Source organism: Hypanus sabinus, chromosome 21 (genome assembly GCF_030144855.1).
Source record: "Hypanus sabinus isolate sHypSab1 chromosome 21, sHypSab1.hap1, whole genome shotgun sequence".
In the NCBI taxonomy this organism is placed as follows: domain Eukaryota; kingdom Metazoa; phylum Chordata; class Chondrichthyes; order Myliobatiformes; family Dasyatidae; genus Hypanus; species Hypanus sabinus.
Genome location: NC_082726.1, coordinates 41658639 through 41685403, shown reverse-complemented (window position 1 = coordinate 41685403; position 26765 = coordinate 41658639). Strand labels below are relative to the sequence as shown.

Sequence of the window (26765 nt, the reverse complement as noted above, 5' to 3'; positions counted from 1 at the left end):
TACCTTACCATTGCAATCTGTTACCCAGGTCTTTCTATCAGACATAGGAGCAGAACTCGGCCATTCAACCCATCAAATCTGCTTTGCCATTCCATCATGGCTGATTTATTATCCCTTTTCCTATAAGGTTCTCTTTTTCAATACAATATTCCTAATCTCCTGAATTGGATTCTGTCTCATGTGGTCTATTATGATGCTTTAATACATTCCTTGATTTCTAGTACCTCAGCCTTGTCTAACTGCATGTAAATCATTTGGAAACAATATTAATTTTAGTGTAACAGCACTGTAAAAGTGAACAGAAGGCAATCTGGTTTTGCATTCACAGACCACATGGTAAAGACTTTTGCCTCCAACTATTTCTGGAGAATGTTTTTAGGAAGTTGGCAATAAGTACTCAGACGATCAGCCAAAATTTTACACAACATGTCATCAATCATAGCATGAAGCCTATCACAAAGCCAATTACTAAATGGGCTCTCAGCCACTGAATTAATGGCAGTGATACTGATATCCTTGCACATAACTCTGAACCTCTCGTGAGCAAATTTACTTCTGTTCTTGGTCAATTGTTTTGCTGTCACACCATGCCCAATCTCTGTCCAGTTCTCCACAACTGAGTCATAGTGATCTCTTTCCCCTTACTACAGTATGTGGAGCTACTAAATTTCATGACCAGGTTGATAAAATACAGGCTAAAAACATTCTTTTCTTCATTCTATTATTCCTGATGTTCTACTGCGTAAACTGTGCATTTGGGACAGAGTTCTAGGATTTATTTCCAGCAATGATAAAGGAAAGGCAAAGTATTTCCAAGACACTGTGGAGGAGGACCAGTAAGCAGTTGTGTTCCTACTGCACTAGTCCAATCTGCTGGTAGAGGCTGTGGGTTTAGGAGATGCTGTTGGAGTACCCTAGTTGAGTGATGCTGGTGAAATGTGTTGATGACGCACCCTGCAGTCACAATGCATGAATATTTTGGGAGGTGGATGGGGCCATTTTGGTCAAATGGTCTTAAGCTTTCTGGGAGTTTTTGGAGCTTTAGTCATCCTTCTCAGTTCTGCCTTGTAGATAGTGAGAGGAATCCTGTACCACTGAGAGCACTAACACTTTCATCTGCTTTTGTTGCAGTGGTATGTGAGGATGGTCCACAAAGTTCATGTCAGCGTTCACCCCCAGGATGCTGATGGTGGGGAACTCTGTGACGGTGATGACATTGGAAGTCAAGGGTAGGGAATCAGACATACTGAGGTGCGCATGCCACATCCCACTCATACCTGAATGTTATTCTGGTCTTATTACATTGGGTGAGCAATTGCAAATAGTAGCGTGGACCTTAGTTTTATTCTTTACCCTTATGTTAATCGTCATTGTTTTATAAATTAAAATAATAATCTTACACATCTATCTCATAGGTAACACACACAGAATGCTGGAGCAGGTCAGGCAGCATCCATGGAAATGAATAAGCAGTCGCCATTTCAGGCCAAGACCCTTCTTCAGGACTGGAGTGGAAGTGGGAAGATGCCAGAATAAAAAGTTGTGGGGAGGGGAAGGAGGATAGCTAGGAGGTGATAGATGAAGCCAGGCGGGTAGGAAAGGTAAAGGTAAAGGAGGAGGAACGAACCTGATAGGAGGAGAGTCGACCATAGCAGAAAGGGAAGGAGGAGAGGACACAGGAGGTGACTGATAGGTGAGAAGAGGTTAGAGGACAGAGTAGGGAATAGAATAAGAGGGGAGGGGCAGGGGAAAATGTTACTGAAAGGAGAAATCAATATTCATACCATCAGGCTGGAGGCTACCCAGATGGAATATAAGGTGTTGCTCCTCTATCCTGAAGGTGGCCTCATCTTGGCACAAGAGGAGACCATGGATCGACATGTTAGCACAGGAATGGGAATGGGAATTAAAATGCTTGGCCACCAGAACGTCCACTATTGGTGGATGGAGTGGAGGTGCTCATCAAAGTGGTTCCCCCAATTTACGACGGGTATCACCAATGTAGAGGAGGCCGCATTGGGAGCACCGGACACAATAGATGACCCCAGCAGATTTGCTGGTGAAGTGTTGCCTCACCTGGAAGGGCTGCTTGGGGCCCTGAGTGCAGGTGAGAGAGGAGATGAGCTGGTGTAGGTACCTCATAGGTAGCAGTGGTATAGTGGTCAAATTACTAAAGGAATGACTGTGTATTGGTTAAGTCACCAGAATGTAGTTCAGGGCACAGAAATCCAGAGGACTTGACTAAAGGAAAGAGACACAAATTCAGACCCCACCAGTTTACATTCAGTTATTCAAATAATCTGGAATTCAGGAAACAAGATGTTTGGGTATAATTACAACACTTGGCATGCACCCAGTAATGTGGAAATTGCTCACATTTGTCATTCCATACAAAGCAAGATAAATTCAATCCAGTTAATTACCACCCAGTACACTCTCAGTCATCACCATCAGATGGAAGGTGTCATCAATAATGCTGCCAATTGGTACCCACACCTTTAATCTCCTCACTGACCCATAAACAAGCTCTGCCAGGACCATGTTGCTCCACACCTCATCAGAGCCTTGGTTGAAACATGGTCCAAAGTGATAAATTCCAGGCAGGCTGAGAGTGACTACTCTCCATATCAAGGCAACATTTGACCAAACAAAGCATCAAGAGGCCTGGGAAGCAGAAGGGGAAATTCTAGAGTGGCCGAGAACAGATCTCATACAAACGAAGATGGTTGTGGTTTTTGGAAAGAAATCATCTCAACACCAGAGCATCACAGGATGAATTCCTCAGGCTGAGATTCTTGGCCCATTCATGTCCACTTGCATTGTCACCAACTCTTCCATCATAAGGTCAAAATTGTGATGATCAGTTGAATTCTCGAATCCTTTGATCACGAAACTGCAAAGCCAGAACACCACCCTCTAGTTGGCCAAAAAGTGGGGGTAAGTGATATTCCTGTCATACAGGTGTAAGGCAGTGCTCATCTTCAAGAAGAGACTAACCCTTCTTAACAGTCCACCTCATTCCCACCCCTGAGTCACATAACATCAACACCTAGGGGGTCAACACTTACCACATACTCAGGCAGCTACAATTACTATGGTAGTGGGATCACTAATACTAGTGGTGTGGAATCACAATAACAATAGCTGGGCAACAGGCTGGATATCCCATGGCAACTGACTCTCCAAATCCTTCTCACTTTCTATGGAGTCTAATAGAATAGTTTCCACTTACCTTTGTGAGAGCAATTCCAACAACATTCCGGCAACCTCAGGGCAAAGCATCCTGTACACCACCCACAAAGTCAAATATTCATTTCCTCCATCACCAGCAATCTGCAGCTACAGTGTCGAGCACCTCCAACATGCAAAGCATCCCTAAAGCCACATTGACAACTGCTTCCAAATTTGCTATGTCTATCACAAAGCAGGGGCCTGGGAATACAACCATCCGTCTCCAGGTCACACACTAGTTGCCTTGAAAATCTTTCAGTGTTACTTCTGCTCCAGGCAGAGTTCTGCAACTTCTTTGCCTGTACACCTTTGGAAGTGCACACAATCTGTAATAGTGCGTAAAGGTGACTCAAATAATACCTCAAGGGAAACAGCGATGGACAATGAATACTGGTCTTTCCACAACACAAGAAGTCTAAGCATAAAGCTTAAGTACCTGCAGAATTTATTATTGTTGGTATTGGTTTATTATGATTGTCATATGTACTAAGTGAAAAGCTTGTCTTGTTCATACAGATTTAATCATTGAGCTAGAATAGGGTAAAACAATAAAAAGGCAGAATAAAATGTCAAAGAAAGTGCAGCGCAGATAAACGATAAAGTGCAAGATCATAACAAGGCAGAACATAAGGCTAAGAGTACATCTTATTGTACAAGAGTTCTGCTCAAGAGTCTGCTTGAGCCTAATGGTATGTGCTTCCAGGCTTGTGTATCGTCTGCCGCCGGGAGAGGGGAGAGGAGAGAACGTCCAGGGGAAGGTTCAGTCTATTCACTAAGCTGGCTCTTTTACTGAGACAGCGAGACGTCATTCTGAGCTGTGTCCACAACTTGCTGCATTTTCTTGCGGTCACGTGCAGAGCATTTGCCATAGCAAGCCATTATGCATTCAAACAAAATGCTTTCTACGGCACTTCGATAAAAATTGGTAAGAGTTTACTAATTTGTGAAAATTGGTAAAAATTTAAAGACTGTGCAACTAATTCATTCATCGCAGGATTAAACCCCTTATTACGATCAGTGTCTTCAATTCTTCATCCATTCCTACATTCTACTTGTGTCCTTCCAAAGAAGCTGCTTCTTGCACAGGCCCATTTTCTACAATACTTAGAATTTTGGGGCAATCCTGGAATTCATTTATTGCCTGTAATAATGCAAATTTATATTTTCTGTAATTTCAGTAGCTTTGCTCTTTGTGGTTTCCAATACCATTCTGTCCGACTTTAATCTTTCCATTACACAGACAACCGCAGTGTAAATCATTCATTCTTTCACCTTTTCTGTCACAACCAGGACACTCAACTGTTCCATAGTGGCAGGGGAGCGGGGGTTAACTCTCACCCAAAACGTTTTTATCAAACAATGACTACGTAACTTATGGGCTTCATTTTCATGAAATTTTGTAGCCTTGTTCCTGTCCAAATGAGACACTTAAGCATAGTCTTGTCCTTCAAGCCAGCTATTCTGAAATTGAGCCATCAATTTTTTTTAATACAAAATTGATTGTATTCTCATCTACAGAAGGACTGTCCAGTTACAAAAATCTACCAAATTTCAATGACAAATTAACCTCAATCTTCAACTAGTTCAAACTCTGAACTTCAGAGCAACATCTTACCTTGAAGATTCAAACAGATTATTCTATTTTCTACAGCGGATGTTTCTTCACATTCCCAAAAAAATCCCAAATCATTTCCAACTTCAACAGCTGTTACCATGGTAACTCAGATAAGGTGGGTGCACAATCCTTTTTCACAGAGACACCATTTCCATATCTGACACCCCCTTGAAAGCTCACTCCTCTCCTCCCAATCCTGCTGTCGAAGAGTTTATAGGTACCATTTCACAGCAATTAAGATAAATGGATTCAAACAGGTTAATAATAATTTCAATTGATTTTGTCTGTAATAAATTCTAAAGGCAAGAACGAGCCCCAGGTTACTGCAGGGTTCTGTTCCTGAGAACTGATCGTAATCCATGGAGTTTGCAAATTGGAAGTGCAGCCACTAACCAAGTTCCCACCTGGCAGCAGAGAGAAGAGAAAACATTACAGACTAGTAGAGGCCCTTCAGCCCCCAAAGTTGTGCTGACCCCTTAAACTACTCCAAGAACAATCTAATCCTGTCCTTCATAATCCTTCATTTTTCTTTCATCTATGTCCCTGTCTAAGAATCTATTAAGTGCCTTTAATGTATTTACCACCACCCTCAGCAATGTGCTTGCCACTCTCAGTTAAAAAACCTACCTCTGATTTTCTCCCCTATACTTTCCTCCAACCACCTTAAAATAATGTCCTCTTACATTAGCCATCGGCAGCCTGGAGAAAGGCACTTACTGTCAGCTACGCCTATGCCTCTTATAATCTTATACATCTCTCTATCATAAGATGCCCACAGTCCCACAGTAGCCGGCAAATCCACCCCACCAAACAAAGAACAAAGAACAATACAGCACAGTACAGGCCTTTTGGCCCACAATGTTGTGCCAACCCTTAAACCCTGCCTCCCATGTATCCCTCCACCTTAAATTCCTCCATATACCTGTCTAGTAGTCTCTTAAATTTCACTAGTGTATCTGCCTCCACCACTGACTCAGGCAGTGCATTCCACACACCAACCACTCTCTGAGTGAAAAACCTTCCTCTAATATCCCACTTGAACTTCCCTCTCCTTACCCTAAAGCCATGTCCTCCTGTATTGAGCAGTGGTGCCCTGGGGAAGAGGCGCTGGCTGTCCACTCTATGTATTCCTCTTAATATCTTGTATACCTCTATCATGTCTCCTCTCATCCTCTTTCTCTCCAGAGAGTAAAGCCCTAGCTCCCATAATCTCCCAAACGCTTGTACATGTGCACAGACTGCAAATGAGTGGGGTGCTGGTGAGCTGGGGAGCTCTGTACTGAGGTTGACTCCTCTAATAAAGAGAAAGAAAGTTTAAGATAAAAGATAGAGATTAGTTTTATTCGTCACCTGTATATTAAAACTACAAAACATACATTCAAATGACCAACACAGTCCAAGATGTGCTGGAGGCAGCCAACATAGCATGCCCACAACTTACTAACCCTAACTCATATGTCTTTGTAATGTGGAAAGAAACCAAAACACCCAGAGGAAACCCATGTTGCCATGGGGCAAACATGCGAACTCCTCACAGACAGTGACCGGAATTGGACCCTGATTTTACAGCTGCTGCCATGAAGCATTACGCTTCATTGTGGTTGATGGTAGATGAATGTAAAGACAAAACATTCAGCCAGACTGTAAGAACTTAGCACTTACACTCCAGGTGAACAAAAAAATTTCCAGATTTTCTTCATAGTCAAGTATTTTCTCCAGTAGTCAGGTTTGTTATTATAATGCTTTATTAGTAGCAATATATTATTTGGAGTGCTATATTATGCATTTCCTTAAAAGACTATGTAAACTTCTGCGCATGCCAATAAAATCATTACTTATCTTATTCAATAACGAATCTGTATAATTAATGAATACATGGGATACTAGTCACAGTTTATACTGGCAGATCTGAGAATACAGTCTCTGTCAGTCTGAACATTTTGTGTTATGGGCATAAAACCCAAAATGAGCTTTTGCGGCTGGTTTTTGATTTGGGCTGCAGGATTTCTTGCAGCTGGTTCAGTAACTGAATCAACCTACTATTTAACCTGCACCCCGCCCCCACTCCCTCCATCCCCTCACCCACTCCCACAGCAGCTGGGAAGGCAAGAAATTCTCATACTCAATCTAATGAAATCAAATCTGTGCAGGTCAACTACTGCCGAAAATGTACATTTAACTCGACAATTATCACTCCGTTCACCGAGCACATCTTTGTTCCATTCACGTGCTGTTAAACTGGTGACAGCCACAGCAAGCCTCATGCTATTTAACATGCATTCTGAGCCATCCTTCCTGCTGTCCTGCTGGGAGAAGTTGCTTTGTAGGTTTGAAGAGGCAATGACAGGAATTATAATCACAAAGGACAGGAGGAAAACAACAGCTCCGGTTATGAGCATTTGAATTGGGAGCTGGAGTTGGCCACTCAGCCCTCTAGCCTAGTCTACCATGCAGTAAGATCACTGTCGACTTGACTGTAACCTCAACTCAAAATTCTCCTTATCCCTTGGTAATGTCTGATAACTATCCACCTGTGCCTTAATGATGTTGAATCTCAGTTTCCTCAGTCCTTGTGGAAACTCTTGGCTGACTAAGAGAGAAAAATTATTCCTCTCTGTGTCAAATGATCAAACCCTTATTGAGAAACAGTGTCCATTGGTTCTTGATTCCCCCACAAGATGAAACATCCTCTGCACATCCATCATCAAATTTCAACCATCCCCTCTCACTCTTCTAAACTCAACCAAACACAAGTGTAATTTTGCCGGACTTTCCTCATGAGACGACCCAGCCATTCCAACTATCAGTTTAGTAATCTTTCTCCAAATTGATCCCAGTGTGTTGTGTACAAGTCTTGTGTACACATTGTGGTCTCTCCAATATCCTGTCTATCTGAAGCATACGGTATACTCCCTATGTTATCACTTACAAATGGTCATTGCTGATGTGCTTCCTTACATTAACACCTACTGCTATTGACTACAGAGAAGCAAATGCTATTTGGACTGTACAACAGAATGTGTTAAATCAGGCAATTATGTTCAATCGCACCTGGTAAGAAGCCAAAGAAGCAACTAGCCAATATAAGCCACATCTCGTCGAAGTATCATGCAAGAGAGAGGACTTGGTAAAGCCCATGTATGAATTGACGTGGAATGGATTTGTGAAGGTGCGTGGGGACTAGGAAAAGAGGCGTGGATGTGGATTGTGGCTGCCGATGGGTGCTTCATGAACCTCACAGTTATCAGAACACAGGATGCAGTAAAGCAAAATGCTTCAGCATGCAACCTTTGTCCACGAAGTCTGCCCGGAATAGACTTTAATGAGGGTGAACTGCCACAGGACAAAACAGCCATGGTGGTTTTTTGATACCTTGTGCATATGCAGAGAAACAGCTACCACTGAAGGAAGATCAGCTGTGTGTATTAATAAAACATGGTTCTGTCTGACTACAAGTACTCCGGCTTCCTATGGGGGCTTGTTGAGTGTCACAAATACATTCTATCATTTCCCATACCAACAGGAAGTCAGTCAGAGCATAAAATCCTACCATTCACAGAGAAATGTACAGCATCTGCCAACTAGGCTTTGATTTGGGTCTGTCCTCGCCTCTCTGGCATGATTTTAAAGAGAAGAAGTTGAGGGTCAAATCATTTGGACAAACATCAACAGAATCTAGCAAACAAAAGATCAAGGGAGACCCTAGACATCTGATGTGATTTCCCCAGACTCCTGATGCAATGGTCTCTGAAAGTTATAGAGTCATTTAGCTTGGAAAATCCCCTTTGACCCTCCATCGCTTCAGTCCATGCTAACCATCAAGCATCCATTTACAACAACCCCAGTTTTTTTTTGCCATCCACATTCTAATCAACCCGCCCTCAGGTTCTGCCACTCACTCATCCTCTAGGACTCCTTAGAGTGGCTCATTAACCTACTAACCCAGATGTCTCTGGGATGTGGGAAAAGGCCTGCTCGGTCACAAGGAAAACGTACGATCCCACGCAGACAACCCCAGAGGTCAGGACCTCTACAGAGATGCACTGGGATCTGTCAAGAGAGAGGAAACTGAGCCTATCCACACCACATGTGCAGAATAAAGCCACTGCTTCCCTCAGATTAAAATTACCCCCTTCAACGAGTGAAGGTCGATTAGTCAAGCTGCTGTGAAGGGACCTTCCACAACAATAAGAAATAAAATACAGGCTTGAACAAGCTAAGGTACATTTCAGTAGACTAAATTTGGAGTTTATATTCTAGAGATAAGGTAGAAATCTCTTATTTAGTTTCACATCTACCACATACCATTCATTTAGTTTGATTATGTATTCTCCCAGCCTACATAGTGCATCTGTTGTGTGATCTTTCTCCGGGCCTCATTTTAGACCACCATCCTTCATAATCCAGGTTTTGATTTTACTATATCCATCAGTGGAATTACATTTTGCTGCTGTTTGATATAAAATTTGCAAGCAGCCTCTCAGGGATCATTTGCTGCTTGTGCCATCTATTGAAATATGATTGCTTCATCCATTATATTTATCAGGAGTGAAATCAGTTGGTGCTTTCTAAATCTCTACACATTCTGTATCACCTCTACTCCCTGAAAGCAGGAGATGTGTATCATAAATATCTTATCTGCAATAGGACAAAAGCAGAGCTCTCTCACACAAAACACTGATGGTTTTTAAATGTGTTGTAGCTCACTCAAAGCCTTCCCTATTTCTCTTGTTTTTAAAGATCTAAATCGGTGACGTGAGGAGGAGGCAAAACAAACGTGGGCAGTGCAACGAATAGGAATGCACCCCGTGGCCACTTTATTAGGTACATCCGTGCACCTGCTTGCTAATGTAAATATCTAATCAGCCAATCATGTGGAAGCAACTCAATGCATAAAAGAAATAAAAAATACCATCCAGTGAGCAGCATTTCTGTGGGTGAAGATGCCTTGTTAATGAGATAGGCAAAGCACCACAGCCAGACTGGTTTGTGTTCAAAGGCAGGCATTACAACAGTGGTGTGCAGAAGATCACCTCTGAACTGATCAAACCTTGAAATGGAAGGACTACAGCAGCAGAAGAGCACACCGGATTCCACTCCTGTGGCCATTTTATTAGGTACAGCCCTATACCTAATAAAGTTTCTATTGAGTGTATGTTGCTAGTTGGGCACAACCAACTGTGTGGGATATATAATAGATGACTCATTTCAGACGTTCTCACAGAGAAACAAATGCTGGATAAGGTGATAGAGAGATATAGCATTGAATCTGATCCTTCAGGCCATCGATCGCTATGGACACTATTCCTAACCTAATCCCATGTTTTAAAATTCTCCCAACATTCTTAGGTTCTACCACCCAATCAGATACTAGGTGACATTTACAAAAGCCAATAACGTACCTACCCACACATCCTTGGGAAGTGGGAAGAAACTAGAGCAGCTGGGCAAACCCAAATGGTCACAGAGAGAACATCTAAGATTCATTCATACAACACCCATGGTCATGATTGGACCTTGGTCTCCAACACTGAGGGAGTGGTCATACTAGCTGCCTCAGTGTGCTTTTCATTAATCAAGTAGCTTGTTAACTTTCCTTTGCAATTACAATATAAAACATGGACAAGGAAAAGAATTAGGCCTTTTAGTAATTTAAGTTTGCTCTGCCATTTGATCATGGCTGATTTATTTTCCCTCTCAACCCTATTCTCCTGACTTTACCCAATAACCGTCGATGCACTTCCTAATCAAGAACTCAGCACTCTCCACAATAAATATACTCACTGGCCTGGCTTCCACAGCCATCTGTGACAATGAATTTCATAGACTCACCACTCCCTGGCTAAAGAAGTCCCTCTTCATCCCTATTCTAAAGGGACATCATTCTACTCTGAGGCTATGACCTCTAGTCAAAGGCTCTACCGTTATTTGAAACATCCTTTCCACATCCACTTTATGAAGGCCTTCCAGTATTTGATGGGTTTCAAAGAGAACCACTCTCTTTCTTCTGAACTCCAGTCAGTACAGCCCCAGAGCCATCAAATATTCCTCACAAACCTCCCCAGGACCCTCTCCAATGCCAGCACAACCTTTCCTAGACATTGGGGCCCAAAGCTATTCACAACACACCCAATGTGGTCTGACAATAAATTCTCAGCATTACATCCTTGCTTTTATATTTGTGTCCTCACAAAATGAATGCTAACATTGTATTTTCTTTCTTCTATGTTTAGCCACACACAATCATGTTGACTGAAGAGTTATCCTTTTGCCTCCAATCTCCTCGACAACTTACATGCTATTATGAATCAGTCATATCTCGCCGTTCCTTCAGCACCACTGGGCACTGGTCTCATATTCATCTACATACTCCATTGGTGCCCAAGCACCTCATAACCTGCTGCAGTTCAAAGAGAGACCCTGTCATTCCAAGGCAGCCATAGAGAGGTCAGTGGAAGTGACTTGTGCGACTACATAAGAGAGCTTGGTTGTAATGAGTGCAATTGTTAGTGAAGGTTTGGTTGATAATCCACCCAGCATAATTGAAATTAAATGCATTTTACACATGGCCAAATTGACGTCTTGCAAACTATCTGCAATTTTCCTTTGGGAACTTTCTTGCACTGCCTTCCTGAACCATTAAAGTCATGCATCAAATGTCAGGTACATCATCTCCCACCTATTCACTTCCCAGAATTCCACAAGGCCTGGAACTAAGAAGGAAGGGACTCTCCAAATTTCAGCTCACACATTATCCTCATGATCAAGGTGCTGGGAAAAATCCAACGGAACTGAAGCATAAGGTTGCGGTGGATGAGTGAGGGAAGGTAAATGGGGCACATTCATAGATGAGGCATGAACTTGATGAACCAGGTGACCTCATCCTATGCCGCATTGATTCTAGTCTTACCTATGTCACCACACCACAAGGCCAAATTATTTTTTAAGTCTCAAGTTAGTTACACCACAGTTTCATTGTTCCTTCAACCATACTCTTAATCTGCTCTTCATGTTTGCAAGTCGTTAACTCAGCATTCGCTCTGTGTTTAGAACCTCGCTGTTATTTTAACAGGTGTCCTCTGATGTTTTCTTTCACTGGGGTGCAAGGATGCAAATCCCCTCTCATAAGGTTAAACAGAATCTGTGCAAGCTCCGTACAATCACTTCAACCTCTAATCACTTAAACCAGGTTCCTTGCAGCCTTACCACAGGAGATGGCACCCATGGGAGGATTTTGAGGCACTGATCAATGGTCGTCTGGAAATGTGTGACCATGCATAGCAGTAAATAGTTTCCTTAAAGATTGCCTATTACACTAATGAGCACTCCTGCTATGTTTCAGCTGCATCTCGCTAAAAAACCAACAAGATGAAACTCTTACTTACAACAGATATGTGCTCAAATGAGGCTGAGGTTACAGGTGCGTTCACCGTGGTGTGTATAAGTGTTTTAATGCTCAGGAGTAATTATTACAACACAGATAGTGCCCTGACATGGGAAAAGCTTGTATGTCTTGCATGCGCTGCATATCGCATAGAGTTTGGGACTTCCGCAGATCAGGATGCAGCTATTGATAATGGAGCAACAAGCAAAGGGACGAGACTGGAGAGGAACTGATATATGAGTGTTCCAAAGCTGGAGACTAGAGATGCACTCAGTGGCCACTTCATTCAATACACCTGTGCACATGCTTATTAATGCAAATATCAAATCTGACAACCATGTGGCAGCAACTCAATGCATAAGAGCATTCAGACATGGTCAAGAGGTTCAGGTGTTGTTCAGACTAAACACAGACTGGAGAAGAAATCTGACTCAAGTAACTTTGGCTGTGATTGTTTGTGCCAGTAGGGTGGTATAAGTATCTCAAAAACTGTTGTTCCCCTGGGATTTTCACTCACAACAGTCTCCAGAGTTCACAGAAAATGTTGTGAGAAATAAGAACTATCCAGTAAGCATAGTGTTAGTAAGAGAGGTCAGAGGAGATTGGCCAGACTGGTTCAGGTTGGCAGGAATGTGACAGCAACTCTGATGACCATGAATTACAACAGAAGAGATCTCCGAGCACACAACACGCCAAACCTTGAAGTGGATGGGCTACAGCAGCAGAAGACCATGAGCATTCAGAAATACACTTGGTGTCCACTTTATTAGGTACAGGAGGCACGTATTAAAGAGGCCGCGGAGTGTAAGTAGATCATGGCCCCAGTAGGCTCTCCAAACCTGGGATGACTGGAGGAACAGTGTTTGGTTGCAATAATAGGAAGAAAGTTTTAAATGTCTTCAAGTTTATGAAGATGACCAAGGGCCGTGGACCCAAAACAGTGACCATTTCTCTCTCCACAGATGCTGCCTGAGTCATTGTGTTTTCCCAGTAATTTCTTCGGAAGTTTATGGAGGACCGTCAGCAAGGAATTGGACTAGAGGTACCACTGGGAGTTTTAACAGCAGATGAAGTGGTGAAGCTGGGTGAATTCATGGAGGTGTAAATGTATGCTCTCTGAAATGGCCTGAACACATTATTAAAAATTGACTTCTCCACACTATAATTCTGCCTACTTCACAGACAAGAATTCATTGCAAATGACCTGCAAGTCTTGACTAGTTGGAGGTAGGTATTTAATATTTAGCAGTACTAAGGATAGAAAGTGACAGTATTGGGACTGGTGCTGTTACTAAATTAATAGCTTCTACTTGCATTTGAAGGGAAAATCACCTGACTCTCAGTATGTGATCAAATTATTTTGGAAAATACTGAAACAAATTTGCATCCTTAGTTTTCTGTTCACCAGTTTCCTCTTTTTTCATTTAAATTTGTTATTTCTTCTGCTGGTGTGCTGCTGTGTAGAAACAGTAACACAAAGGACTTAGGGAGAGAGTGGGCCACTGTAAGAGTTTAGGACTGATGCACAGCTCTGAAGATAAGAGTCGGCAGTGGGATTAGTTTGGGTCTGGTACAGAGCTCAGAAAACACACTAGACCATTGGAACAGTTTGGGACCGGTACAGATTTTGGAGGGTAGAGTGGGGTCAGTTTGGAACTGGTACAGATTTCAGACAATGGATTGAGGCAAGGTGGTTAGTTTGGGACTGATACGATACTTTGGGGGAAAGGTAGGATCTAACAAAGCGTTGTTGCAGACCCAATCATTGAATTGACCTTTATCTGTCTCTTTACCAAAATTTCTTGTGGCCATTTTACATGTTTTAGCTACGCAACGGATTCCTTACGGTTGTTATAGTCAGTGGTGGGGGGTTGTACAGTGTGGTGGGAATAAGCTCCCACCAACGATTAAATGCTCCCAATTGCGTGCTTCTCAAATAGTTCCTGACTTTCATGTGCGGCTTGGCCACTAAGCCCAGCAGAACCGTTTCTACTGACAGAAAAAAAGGGCAAATGTGGGTTACCGGTGCCTTAAAACCAGTTGCTTTGGGCAACTGGGGCTCTTCAGCCGTGTTTGGCAGCTCATGTAGGAGAAGGAAAACTCCGATCTAAACCTCCACTGCCTTGAGGCTATATCCACTCATGGAGAAGCCCTCAGGAGTGAACTCCAAGGAAAGATCTGGAGTTGGAGCCTTTAAAGCAGCCCTATATCGAGTTCAATGCTGCCAGGCAATTCCCGCAACGTCCCTGTTCTAAACTGTATCAGTCTCTGCCATTCATCAGCTGAACGGAGAGAGGGAGCCTGCTACATGGGTAACATCTTGCTCTGCGTATTGTACTGCCCAGGCTTGCGTACTGACTTGCTTATCATGTAGACAGCTGGCATGGTCGACCACGTCAATCCTGCTGCACTCCACTAACTCATGAATGTAGCTCAGCTTCTACACAAATCTACATGAAAAACATGAATTCATCTGAGCTGCCTTAGAAAACGTTTGATCCTTTCCCGCCCACTTCCCTCATTTCCTCAGAGTTATAGTTGAATTACAGTGACATCACTGGATGTAAAATAGGAAGCCTGGGCTTCAGTCCAGAACCAAATCCCAGCCGAATTTGGGATGCTAGCCCAAAATGGCAGCTGTTTATTACACTCCATAGATGCTGCCTGACATGCTGAATTCCTCCAGCATTTATGCACGTTCCACTTGAGTTTAAATTCTGTAGGTAGATAATATCTGTAATAAGTATATTAGTAATATTGATATGAAATGTTTCCATTCTTGGGAAGGAAGATTTCTGCCTCTTTACAGCAGGCCCATGTGACTCCAGACCCACCTTTTCTTCAATGATGACCTATGAGTTTCAGCGTGGAAACCAGGCTCTTCAATAGGTAAGGCAGGAAGCAGATGACTGGGTAGGTGGGTGGATAGTTTGTGAGGAGGTCCTCTCCTACCACCACTTATGCAGGGCTTTGAGTGTCTCCAAAGTATGTCAATATCAAACTGGTTGTGCCTTCTCCATTTGAATGGAGGCACAAATGCTCGGGAGTGAGAGGGGATTCTGCATTTCTTCGAGGATTTTTTGAGTACATTTTTAAAGCTTTTCATCTGCCTGCTTGGTAATGTTATCCCATAAATGAGTTCAGAATAGAGTCAGTTGTTGACCTTGGGGCTGCAAACAGCATGGCCTGCCCACTAATTAGGAGCTCAGCGTTGATAGCGGACAGAGATGTTGTTCACTTCTCAGTAAATCTGGAGGATTTTATGTAGATCCTCCCACCAGTGAGAGTAAATGCACTCTAAAATAGCAACCTTCCTGTTCAAAGGGCAGTTAGGAGCTGACATTGGATTCAAAAACTTTTCAGTGGCCCTTCACCCTCTGAATGAATGACTAAAATAATTCTTAGTAAGATTTTTATTTAGTTTCAAAGGTTTCAAAGGTACATTTAATGTCAGTGAAATGTATACAATATACATCCTGAAATTTGTTTTTCTTTGCAACCATCCATGAAAACAGAGGAGTGCCCCAAAGAATGAAACAGTTAAATGTTAAAACCCCAAAGCCCCTCCCCAGCTCCCCCTTCCATGTGTAAGCAGCAGCAAAGCAACGACCCCCCACCAGCCAGCAGAAAAAAAGCATCAGTGTGGCCCCCCCACCAAGCACTCAAGTGCGCAGCAAAGCATCAAAAAAGACACAGACTTGCAGTACCCCAAAGACTACTCATTCACCCAGTAATGCTAGTACTTTATTTGTTTTTATTTTATTCCGGCAGCATCGCCCCAGAAACCCCCAACAATGCCAATTTAACACTGACCTAATCCCAGGACAATTTGAAATGAACAATTATGCAATTAGCCTACCCAGTTTATCTTTGGACGGTGGGAGGAAACTGGAGAAAACCCTCGCATTCCACGGGCTCCTTACAAATGATGCTGGGATTGGGATTGAACTCTAACCCTCCAACACCCCGCGCTGTATTAGTGTCGCGCTGACCGCTACAATACTGCTGAAATTTGACAATGTGAAAGCGAATCATTTTTCAGAGTGAAACATGTGAGAAATTATATACTCTCTAAACTTTCTATCTTACTACAAAAAAACTTACTTCTGAACATACCAATTTTCAGGTGTCAACCTACAACCCATACTCAGAGAGGATTAACCTTGGCACTATTCCTTTCAATCACAACCAAATTTCATTGGACAACTCCTGTTTCACAGCCCAGTTGACACAACAAGGCAAAAGGGCCCATACTCTGCCCTGATTACCTTACTTCTGAAAGACCCACTTAGAGAGAGTGCAGTCTCATCACCACCACAATAGAACAGCGAATGAGCCAGATATGGCCATTAAAGGATCTGCCCAGCATTGTCAGCTGCTTGGCTTCTGCTTTAGAAATCTGGGCTCCCCCTTGAGAGCTTTAGTTACTGCTAATGATGCCAGTTTAATCAGTCTGACGGAGGGCAGTGTAATAGTGAGGGAGTGGAACTAATCAGAAGCAGATTACAATTGATCAAAGGCGAGACGCAGAAATAGTTGTAGAGAAGTCACAAATCCATTGCAGTCTGCTGACAACATGACTTACATCAGTCAGTCCATTTAACATGACACAAAGCTCAGAGCCCTGGTGTTCTATACTCCAGCTGATCCAGGATCCCATGATGCTGGAAAGAATAGCATTTATTGTTGCTCTAATTATCCCTTGAGAAGGCAAGGACAAGCTAGTCTTGAGTTTAGAGGAATGGAGTTGTGGGAGGGGAGGTTATTAAAATATATCAGTACCTTGGGTTGCATCACGGAAGCAACAAGATGGCTCCACTGGTGGGAGAATTTAGAACACTAGGGTTAGTTACCAGATTGAGGGAGGGGCTAATCTAAAATGCATCCGGATTGTTTTTCTGTTGTTGCTTGTTGTGTTCTGTGTTGTTCTGCCGAGCGCTGTTGGCGCCGGAATGTGTGGTGACACTTACGGGCTGCCCCCAGTACAGCCTTAGGCCGTGTTGGCTGTGAATGCACGCAGCACAGTTCCCCATATGCTTGGATGGAAATGTGATAAATAAGTGAATCTGAGTCCGAGGAACTTCTCAAACAAGGTGGTTAATTGGTGAATCTCTGGAAAGCTTTGCCCGAGAGGGTTAAGAACATTGGATCAGTAGAGGCACTTCAAGAGGAAGTAGAAAGATATTCTGAAAGATCAGAGAATTGAGGATGAGGAGGAACTGGCACAAAAGAGGAAGTGAGGCCTAGGGCAGATTAGTAACAGGGCAAGATTAAGGGGCCGAGTGGCGGTGAGAGTACTCCTACAGCACTGTCCAAGGGTTCTAGAGATGAAGAAAGAGTGATAATTAATGCCCAAAGCTGGTTAGTATATTCAAAGAAATATAATCAAATGGCAAGTGCATGCATAAGAATTAAAACCTGATTAAATGCAATTTTTTAAAAAATGTTCTACTCATCACTAAAGATTAACTCTACTGACGGAGAAGAAATTCAGGAATTAATTAGGAGGCATTTATATGGTGAGCAGAAAGTTGTTAAAATCAGAGAAATACTGGAGCTCAGGTAAGCATGCTAGAGTCATGGTGGGATGACTGTAAATTCATTAAAGCCCACATTTTTACACCAGATTCAGAATACATGTGGAATGATGAATTACTTTCATCTGCAGTGGCTATTGCCATGTAATCACCACAGCAACCGAGCATGCAATGAAAACCCCCGCAAGCAGCATCTTCAGACCCACAAAAGCTGATTCTATACTAACTTTTAGAAAGAAATTAGTTATGCATTCGAAACAGACAAAAATTGCTGATCTGAAGAGAATTAATACCAAAAAAAATGCGTTGACAGCTCTTTCAAAGTGCCGGCCTCGATATCATGGGCTGACTTGCTTCCTCCTCTGCTGTGAGATTTTTCAGTCCTTTAAGGAAGATTGTCCAATAGTCTGGACCCTGGGACAATCCAGTTCTCATTGTTTAATAGCTTCAGGAGTCGTTAACATCCAGAGGAAAACAGGAACAGGCAAACCTACTTACTTAGCCCTGTCCTGACTTACATTCCATTAAAAGGACAGTGCAAATGTGCACTGAGACCCGCTCTGGGGCTGGACTGAACTTACGGTGTTTTGACCCAGTAATGATGGCACTACTGTTGAACTAAGCTGGCAATTGAAATGTAAATTACAGCATGACAACAGATGTGTCAGCTACCTATGATGACTATTTAATTCCATGTTACAGCAAACTGTACTAATTATACTTCACTATATACACTCAGTGTTCAGTTTATTAGGTACTGTACACCTGTACATCTGCTGGTTATTGCAAATATCTAATCAGCCAGTCATGTGGCAGCAACTCAATGCATAAACGCATGCAGAGATGGTCAACGGGTTCAGTTGTTGTTCAGACCAAACATCAGAATGGGGAGGAATGATTTTGTCCATGGAATGATCATTGGTGGTTTGAGTATTTCAGGGACTGCTGATTGCCAGGATTTTCATGCACAACAATCTCTGGAATTTACAGAGAATGGTGTGCAAAACCAAACAACCAGTGAGTGGCAGTTCTCTGGTTGGAAATGCCTTGCTAATGGGAAGTGTCAGAGGAGAATGACAAGTCTGATTCAAGCCGACAGGAAGACAGTAGTAACTCAAATGTTACAACAGCAATGTGCAGAAAAGCATCTCTGAATGCACATGTCAAGCCTTGAAGTGGACGGGCTACAGCAGCAGATGACTACAAACGCGGCCACTTTATTAGGTACAGGGACAAACTGGCTACTGTGTGTGTGTGTGTGTGTGTGTTTAAAGTGATTCCCATTCAATGACGTCAAAGGAATGAAGATCATGGAGAAATTCAGCTAAAGCTTCTCTTCACTCAAAGTGTTACCAAACAATTATTTTCCTACCGGAATAAAAATACTGTTGATGTTGAACTATTGAACCTAAGTAGATAATGTTGGAAATGCACAGCAGGTCAGACAACATCTGAGCAGGGAGAAACAGAGCCAAAGTTTTGGGACAAGGACCCTTCATCGGAACTGGAAAAGTGTTTTAAGTTTCGGTGTAAGGAGAATGGTAGTCTGCTCCCAGCACAAATTGGTTGACTGTTTTAGAGTAAAGCTCCATTCATTTACAAGAACACAAGCAAATGGTAGACTACCAGGCCCTGAAGACTGCTTTGTCATTCAATTTGATCATGGCTAATCTACTCCAAATCTCAGCTCCTTCTTCTTCATTTCTGCATTGCCCTTAATTCTCCATATTTTCAAGAATTTATTCACCTCCTCTTTAAGTGCCTAACTCCACCACAGACAGTCCCAAGCCTGGCTATGAAGGGAGAAGGGCTGGCCACGAGGCCAGCAATCCCACCCCGTAAAAACACAGAGCAGAAGTTCCAAAGACCCCATCCCTGGGAGAGGAAGGATCTTTGCCTTGAAGACGTATGGTCGTCTGGTGAAAGCAGAAGCCGTGGGACTGATCAACCTCCTATCAACCCAGCTTAAGAAGAAGCGGGCTTAAATACCTCTAATCACTTAGATTCCGGAATCCACTACACTAGAGATTTCAAAAGGTTCACCATCCTTTGAGAGAACAAATGCCTACAATCCTTTTCTTGCAAATATATATGGTGATGCTTCTTCCTCCTGCCACTTTAAATCTACATCCACTCCCATTCTGACCTCTCAGTATTGGGCCACTGGAATTGCTCCAACATGCCTAATGTAAACTCCAGAAAGAGATGCCCATCGTCCATCTGGGCATGCTGCAGCCTTTAGGACTCACTTTCAAGGACACTTCAGCTCAAGTTCTCCAATTTATTTATCTACTTATTTTTATATTTTTTGGCATTTTTGTTTTGTATTTACAGTTTGTCTTTTACTGCTTAGTTGTTTTGTCAGTCTTTGTGTGTAGTTTTTCATTGCTTCTATTATATTTCTCTGTTCCACTATGAATGCCTTCAAGAAAATGAATCTCAGTGTACTATATGGTGTCATATATGTACTTTTGTGGTGACCCACTTCCCAGCGCACTCGAACCGGCTCACAAAGTGGTGCGCGCCGGCATTGAGGCCGGTCCCAAAGAGGGCGGCAAGCCTGCTTCACCAGCAAGGGGAGAAGCCCACGCGTGGGACGGGACTGTGAATACGTGCTCCCTACAGAATTCCCGCCCGGGGAGGGCGGGAACAGGAAGGCTTTAAAGCGAGGCTGCGAAGTTTGAATAAACCTCTTTTGCAACTGCAGCTCACCGATTACATGTCGTTATTTCAGTGCTGCGTGTAGCACACCGCTACAATCGGTGACCCCGACAGCCCAGACAATATTTGGACCGGAGATGAACGACGCCGCATCTGTTCATGCAGTTTCGTTAAAACTGCCAAGCTTCTGGATGCTGCAACCTCACCTATGGTTCCAGCAAGCAGAAGCCCAATTCCACATTCGGCAGATAACCTCAGATGCCACACGTTACTACTACGTGGTGAGCTCCCTCGACTAGGAGACAGCCGCTCGGGTTGAGGAGTTCATACAGTCGCCCCTGGAAGACGGCAAATACACAGAATTCAAAGCCCTGCTCATAAGGACTTTCGGACTCTCACGGCGCGAGCGAGCTGCCCGCTTACTGCACCTGGATGGTTTGGGGGACAGGCCGTCGGCTTTGATGAACGAGATGCTGTCTCTGGCCGGAGGTCACAAGCCCTGCCTCATGTTTGAGCCGGCATTCCTGGAGCAGCTGCCCGAGGACATACGCCTGCTGCTGTCCGATGCGGATTTCAGCGACCCCCAGAAGGTGGTGGCTCAGGCAGACGTGCTGTGGAAAGCCAAGAAGGAGAATGGGGCGTCCGTCGCACACATCACCAGGCCACGCTCCCTGCAGCAAACCAGACCAGGCCCGGCCACAGAGCCCACTAACCCCAGAGGCAGGGGTGAGGAGACCAACGAACAATGGTGCTTCTACGACCAGCAGTGGGGAGCAGAAGCCCGCTGTTGTCGCCCGCCCTGCAAGTTCCCGGAAAACGCCAGGGCCAGCCGTCACTGATGGCTACGGCAGCTGGCCATTGGGAAAGCCTCCTGTATGTCTGGAACAAGCAGTCGGGACGCCGTTTTTTGGTCGACACCAGAGCCGAGATCAGCGCCTTACCTCCGACGAGTTACGACACCCGCATCAGAGAACCGGGTCCCACCCTGAGAGTCACGAACGGCAGCGCAATAAGGACCTACGGCACCCGTACGGTGCGGCTACAGTTCGGCTCCAGCCGGTTCACGTGGGATTTTACACTGGCCGCCGTAGCCCAACCGCTCCTGGGGGTGGATTTTTTGTGAGCTCACAGCCTACTGGTCAACCTGCCCAGAAAGAGACTGGTACACGCCGGGACCTTTCAAATGTTCTCCTTGGGTGAAGCCCAGTTGCTGGCCCCACACCTAGACTCCATCATTATGTCCGACAACGACTTCACCAGAGTCCTGACGGATTTCCCATTGGTTCTGGAGCCACAGTTCACAGCAGCCATGCCCAGACAAGGCGTACAGCACCTCATCCCCACACAAGGACCACCCCTCCACACCCGCGCTTGGCGGCTTCCCCCGGACAAGCTCCAACTGGCGAAGGAGGAGTTCAAGAGGATGGAGGAATTGGGGATCATACGGAGGTCCGACAGCCCAAGGGCCTCCCCCCTGCACATGGTGCCCAAAGCAACAGGGGGCTGAAAACCATGTGGTGACTACCGCAGGCTGAACGAGGCTACAACACCGGACCGCTACTCTATGCCGCACATTCAGGACTTTGCAGCAAACCTGCATGTCGCATGGATCTTCTCCAAGGCGGACTTCGTCCCCAAAACGGCACTCATCACCCCATTTGGCCTTTTTGAGTTCCTCCGCATGCCGTTCGGCCTGAAGGATGCCACACAGACGTTTCAGCGGTTAATGGACGTGGTGGGACGCGACCTGGGCTTCGCTTTCATCTATTTGGATGACATCCTCATAGCTAGCAGCAGTCGTCAGGAGCATCTGTCCCACCTCCGTCAACTCTGCGCCCAACTGAGTGAATACAGCCTGACAATCAACCCGGCCAAATGCCAGTTCGGGCTCGACACCATTGACTTCCTGGGCCACAGGATTACTAAAGACATGGCAACCCCTCTGCCCGCCAAGGTAGACGCGGTCCGCCATTTCCCCCGACCCAACACAATCAAAGGCCTTCAGGAATTCGTGGGTATGGTGAATTTCTACCACCGCTTCCTCCCTTCAGCTGCCCGGATCATGCGCCCCCTGTTCGCCCTGATGTTGGTTAAGGGCAAGGACGTTACCTGGGACGAGGAGTCAGCCGCCGCTTTCATTAAAACCAAAGAAGCCTTGGCAAACGCCGCAATGCTAGTGCATCCCAGAACGGACGTCCCTACCGCCCTCACAGTGGACGCATCTAACACAGCAGTCGGTGGAGTGCTGGAACAACTCAGCAAGGGTCGCTGGCAACCCCTGGCATTTTTCAGCAAACACCTGCGGCCACTCGAGCTCAAATATGGTGCTTTCGACCAGGAACTGTTGGTGCTATACCTGGTAATCCGGCATTTCAGGTACTTCTTAGAAGGTAGGCCCTTCACCGCGTTCACGGACCACAAACCTCTTACCTTTGTGTTCACAAAAGCACCCAACCCCTGGTCGTCCCGCCAGCAGTAACATCTGTCCTACATCTCCAAATACACGACAGATGTCCGGCATGTCTCGGGAAAGGACAATGTCATGGCGGACGCTCTCTCCAGACCTAACATCCAAGCCCTTTCCCAGGGGGTAGACTATGAAGCGCTGGCAGAGGTGTAGCAGGCAGATGAGGAGACTCCTAGTTACAGAACCACAGTCTCCGGTTTGTAGCTCCAGAACCTCCCCATAGGCCCAGGTGAGAGGACCCTACTCTGTGACGTCACCACCAGCCAACCCCGCCCCGTTGTCTCGGCAGACTGGCAGCGGCGCGTTTTCGATTCCATTCACAACTTAGCGCACCCCTCCATCAGGTCAACCGTCCAGATGGTTCCTAACAGGTTCGTTTGGCACGGACTCCACGAGCAGGTCAGTAAATGGGCCAAAACGTGCATGCACTGCCAGACAGCCAAGGTGCAGCGGCACACCAAAGCTCTGCCGCAGCATTTCCACCCCACCCACTGGCGTTTCGACCACATTCATGTGGATATCGTGGGCCCCCTGCCAGTGTCGCGCGGAGCACGGCACCTCCTCACTATCGTGGACCGGTTCACCAGATGGCCGGAGGCGGTCCCGCTCACCGACACCACCTCCGAATCTTGCACCCGAGCACTGATTGCAACCTGGGTATGTCGCTTTAGTGTACTGGCCCACATTACCTCCGACAGAGGCGCCCAGTTCACCTCCAGCCTGTGGTCAGCTATGGCCAGCCTTTTGGGGACATAGCTGCACCACACAACTGCCTACCACCCACAGTCGAACGGGCTAGTGGAGCGTTTCCACCGTCACCTGAAGTCGGCTCTCACGGCCCACTTCAAAGGGCCTAACTGGGTGGATGAGCTTCCCTGGGTCCTGCTCGGAAACCGTATGGTGCCCAAAGAGGATCTGCACGCCTCGTCGGCCGAGTTGATGTACAGCGCACCCCTGGTCGTCCCAGGAGAGTTCATAACAGCCCCAAGGGGGCAAGAGGAAGAACCCGCAGCAGTCCTGGGCAGACTAGGCGAGAGGCTCGGTAACCTGGCCCCCCCATACCCACTTCACAGCATGAACAGAGCCCGACCTGCATACCCAAAGACCTGCAAAACTCTAAGTTTGTTTTTGTATGAGGGGGTGGACATCGGGCACCGCTACAATGGCCCTACGAGGGGCCGTTTACAGTGATCAGAAACAGTGGGTCCACATTCGTGCTGGACATTGGGGGGAAAGAGGAGGTTTTCACAGTGCACCGACTCAAACCGGCCCATGTGGACTTGGCGCAGCCAGTAGAGATTCAGGCACCGCGATGTAGAGGCAGACCTCCCAAACAGAGTCCGACCCAGACTGAGAACATTGGGGGGGGGGGGGGGGTCGCCGTTTCTGGGGGGGGTGGGTGGGGGTTATGTGGTGACCCACTTCCCAGCACACTCGAACCAGCTCACAACGTGGTGCACGCCGGCATTGAGGCCGGTCCCAAAGAGGGCGCCAAGCCTGCTTCACCAGCAAGGGGAGAAGCCCGCGCACGGGACGGGACTGTGAATACGCACCCCCTACAGCATTCCCGCCCGGGGAGGACGGGAACAGGAAGGCTTTAAAGTGAGGCCGCGAAGTTTGAATAAACCTCTTTTCCAACTGCAGCTCACCGACTATCTGTCGTTATTTCAGCGCTGCGTGTAGCACACCGCTACACTTTGATAATAAATTTACTTTGGAGTTTGAACTTTCAATTCAACAATTTCAGGAACCCCTGTTGTTTTCCCTTCTTCTCTGCAGATACAGCTGCACAATTTCAATTTCCTTGATGTTTTTTTGATAACCTTGATCTACACCCAATCACATATATTCCTTTCCTCTCTCTACCTCTCCGCCTCCCTGCAACTTAAAACACACTTCTCACTTTCCCAGTTCTAACAAAGAGTCCATGACCTGAGACTTTGAATTATTCACTCACATCCAGAGTTTTTTCTGGCAGAAAGTAACAATATCATGAAACGCATCAAGTTTCATAGATATTTCCCTTCAAAAAAGAAATCTGATTCTACTCTAGAAACTTAAAGTATTTTTGCCATTCTTCAGTACACCATTGTAAAGGGAACAAAATGATGTAACTCTGGATCCAATGCAGAATAAAAAGAACACAAAAAAGAAACAGTAAAGAATTGCAATAAATATAAATATAAAAACAAGCCTATCAAACACAATGTACAGGGAACTGTTGTAAACATAGACTAAGTGTGTGTACATAAAGTGATGTTGGGTGATATGTATGGAGTGATGATGGGTGGTGGTCTCATCTTCCAACATACCTACATTCATTTTATATTTTCAAAATATACTTTTCCACTTTATATTATTACAAAATATTTTATTATATGTTTTTATACTTTGTGCTAGTTTACATTCATAATCTAACTTCTCTTATTGCTTGGTTAATGGGTCTTTGTTGCTTTTTAAAGTTTTCCTAATCTTTCAGTTTCCCGTTACACTTGGTGACTTTGTATGCGTGATCTTTTGCTTTGATGCCGTCTTTTATTTTCTTAGTCATCCTAAGCTGGCACCCCCACCCTTAGTGTCCTTGCTTTAAAATGGAATGAACTTTTGTTGGGCACCATGAATATCCTCTTCCAAAGTCTTCAGCTGTTCCTCAAATATCCCACCATGTAGTCTGTGTTCCCAATCTACATTAGCAAGCTCCTCCTTCATCCTGTTGTAGTCTTCCTTATTCCTCTGGTTTTAGCTCAAAATATTGCACCCTCCATTTGTATGAGATATTCGATCGTACTGTGATCACTCTTTACAAGAGGATCCCTAACCACGAGGTGGCTAATTTTATCTGTCGCATTGCATAGGACCAGATCAAAGATAACAATTTCCCTTGTAGGTTTACTTACATGTTATTCAAGAAAGCTAATGTGGATGCATTCTAAAAACTCCTCCTCAAGACGGCCTTGACAAACTTGTTTTGCCCAATCTATGAGCAAGTTGAAGTCCCCCATGACAGCTGCAATTCTAATCATACATGCATCTGCTATTTCTTAGTTTATTGCCCGTGCTACTGTATCATTATTTTTCGGTACTCATTAAACAACTCCCAACGGTGAGTTTGTTTTCCTTTTATGATTCCTACTCTCTGTCCAGATGGACTCAACATTCTGCTCCTGAGATCTTACATCATCCCTCACCATCACCCTGACCTCATCCTCAATTAAAAGCACAAACCCCCGTCCTGTACCTTCCTGCCAATCCTTTTGTATTAGCCAGTACAGGTGAAGGTTCTCAGCCCGAAATGTCTACCGTTTGTTCATTTCCATCGATATTGACTGACCTGCTGAGTTATTCCAGCACTTTTGTGTGTTGCTTTGGATTTCTGGCACCTGCAGAATCTCATGTGCTTCATGTATCTCACCTGATACCCTTGGATATTTAATTCCCAATCATCTCCACAGTGCAATCATGTATCTGTAATGACCACTAAATCATACCCCTTTCTACTGACTTGTGCCACTACCTTATTGATCTTGTTTTGAATACTGCAGGCGTTCAGATAAAGTGACTTTACACTCATTATCCTTCTAGTATCTAATAACCTTTATGTCCTTTGCATTCCACATTTTTGTACTCCAGTCTGACTTTTCTCTTTTCTACTTTTTGCTTTAGTCTCTGCATTGCTTCTCTCTGTCATTCTGCCTGGATTCCCACCTCCCTGCTATGGTAGTTTAAGTGCTCCCCAACAGAACCAGCAAACTAGGACGCTGATCCTGACCCTGACAGGGCGTAGACCATCCCTCCTCCTGCAGAACTCGTTCCAGTGCCCCAAGAATCCAAAGCCCTCCCTCCTACACCACTGCTCAAGCCACATATTCA

General features: G+C 44.8%; 1 protein-coding gene across 1 annotated transcript in view; it reads right to left on the bottom strand.

Annotated features, from left to right (window-relative positions):
• The window catches only part of LOC132378989 (glutamate receptor ionotropic, delta-1-like), an 891690-nt gene that overhangs the window by 804700 nt on the left and 60225 nt on the right, over window positions 1-26765 (bottom strand). The window lies entirely within an intron of this gene.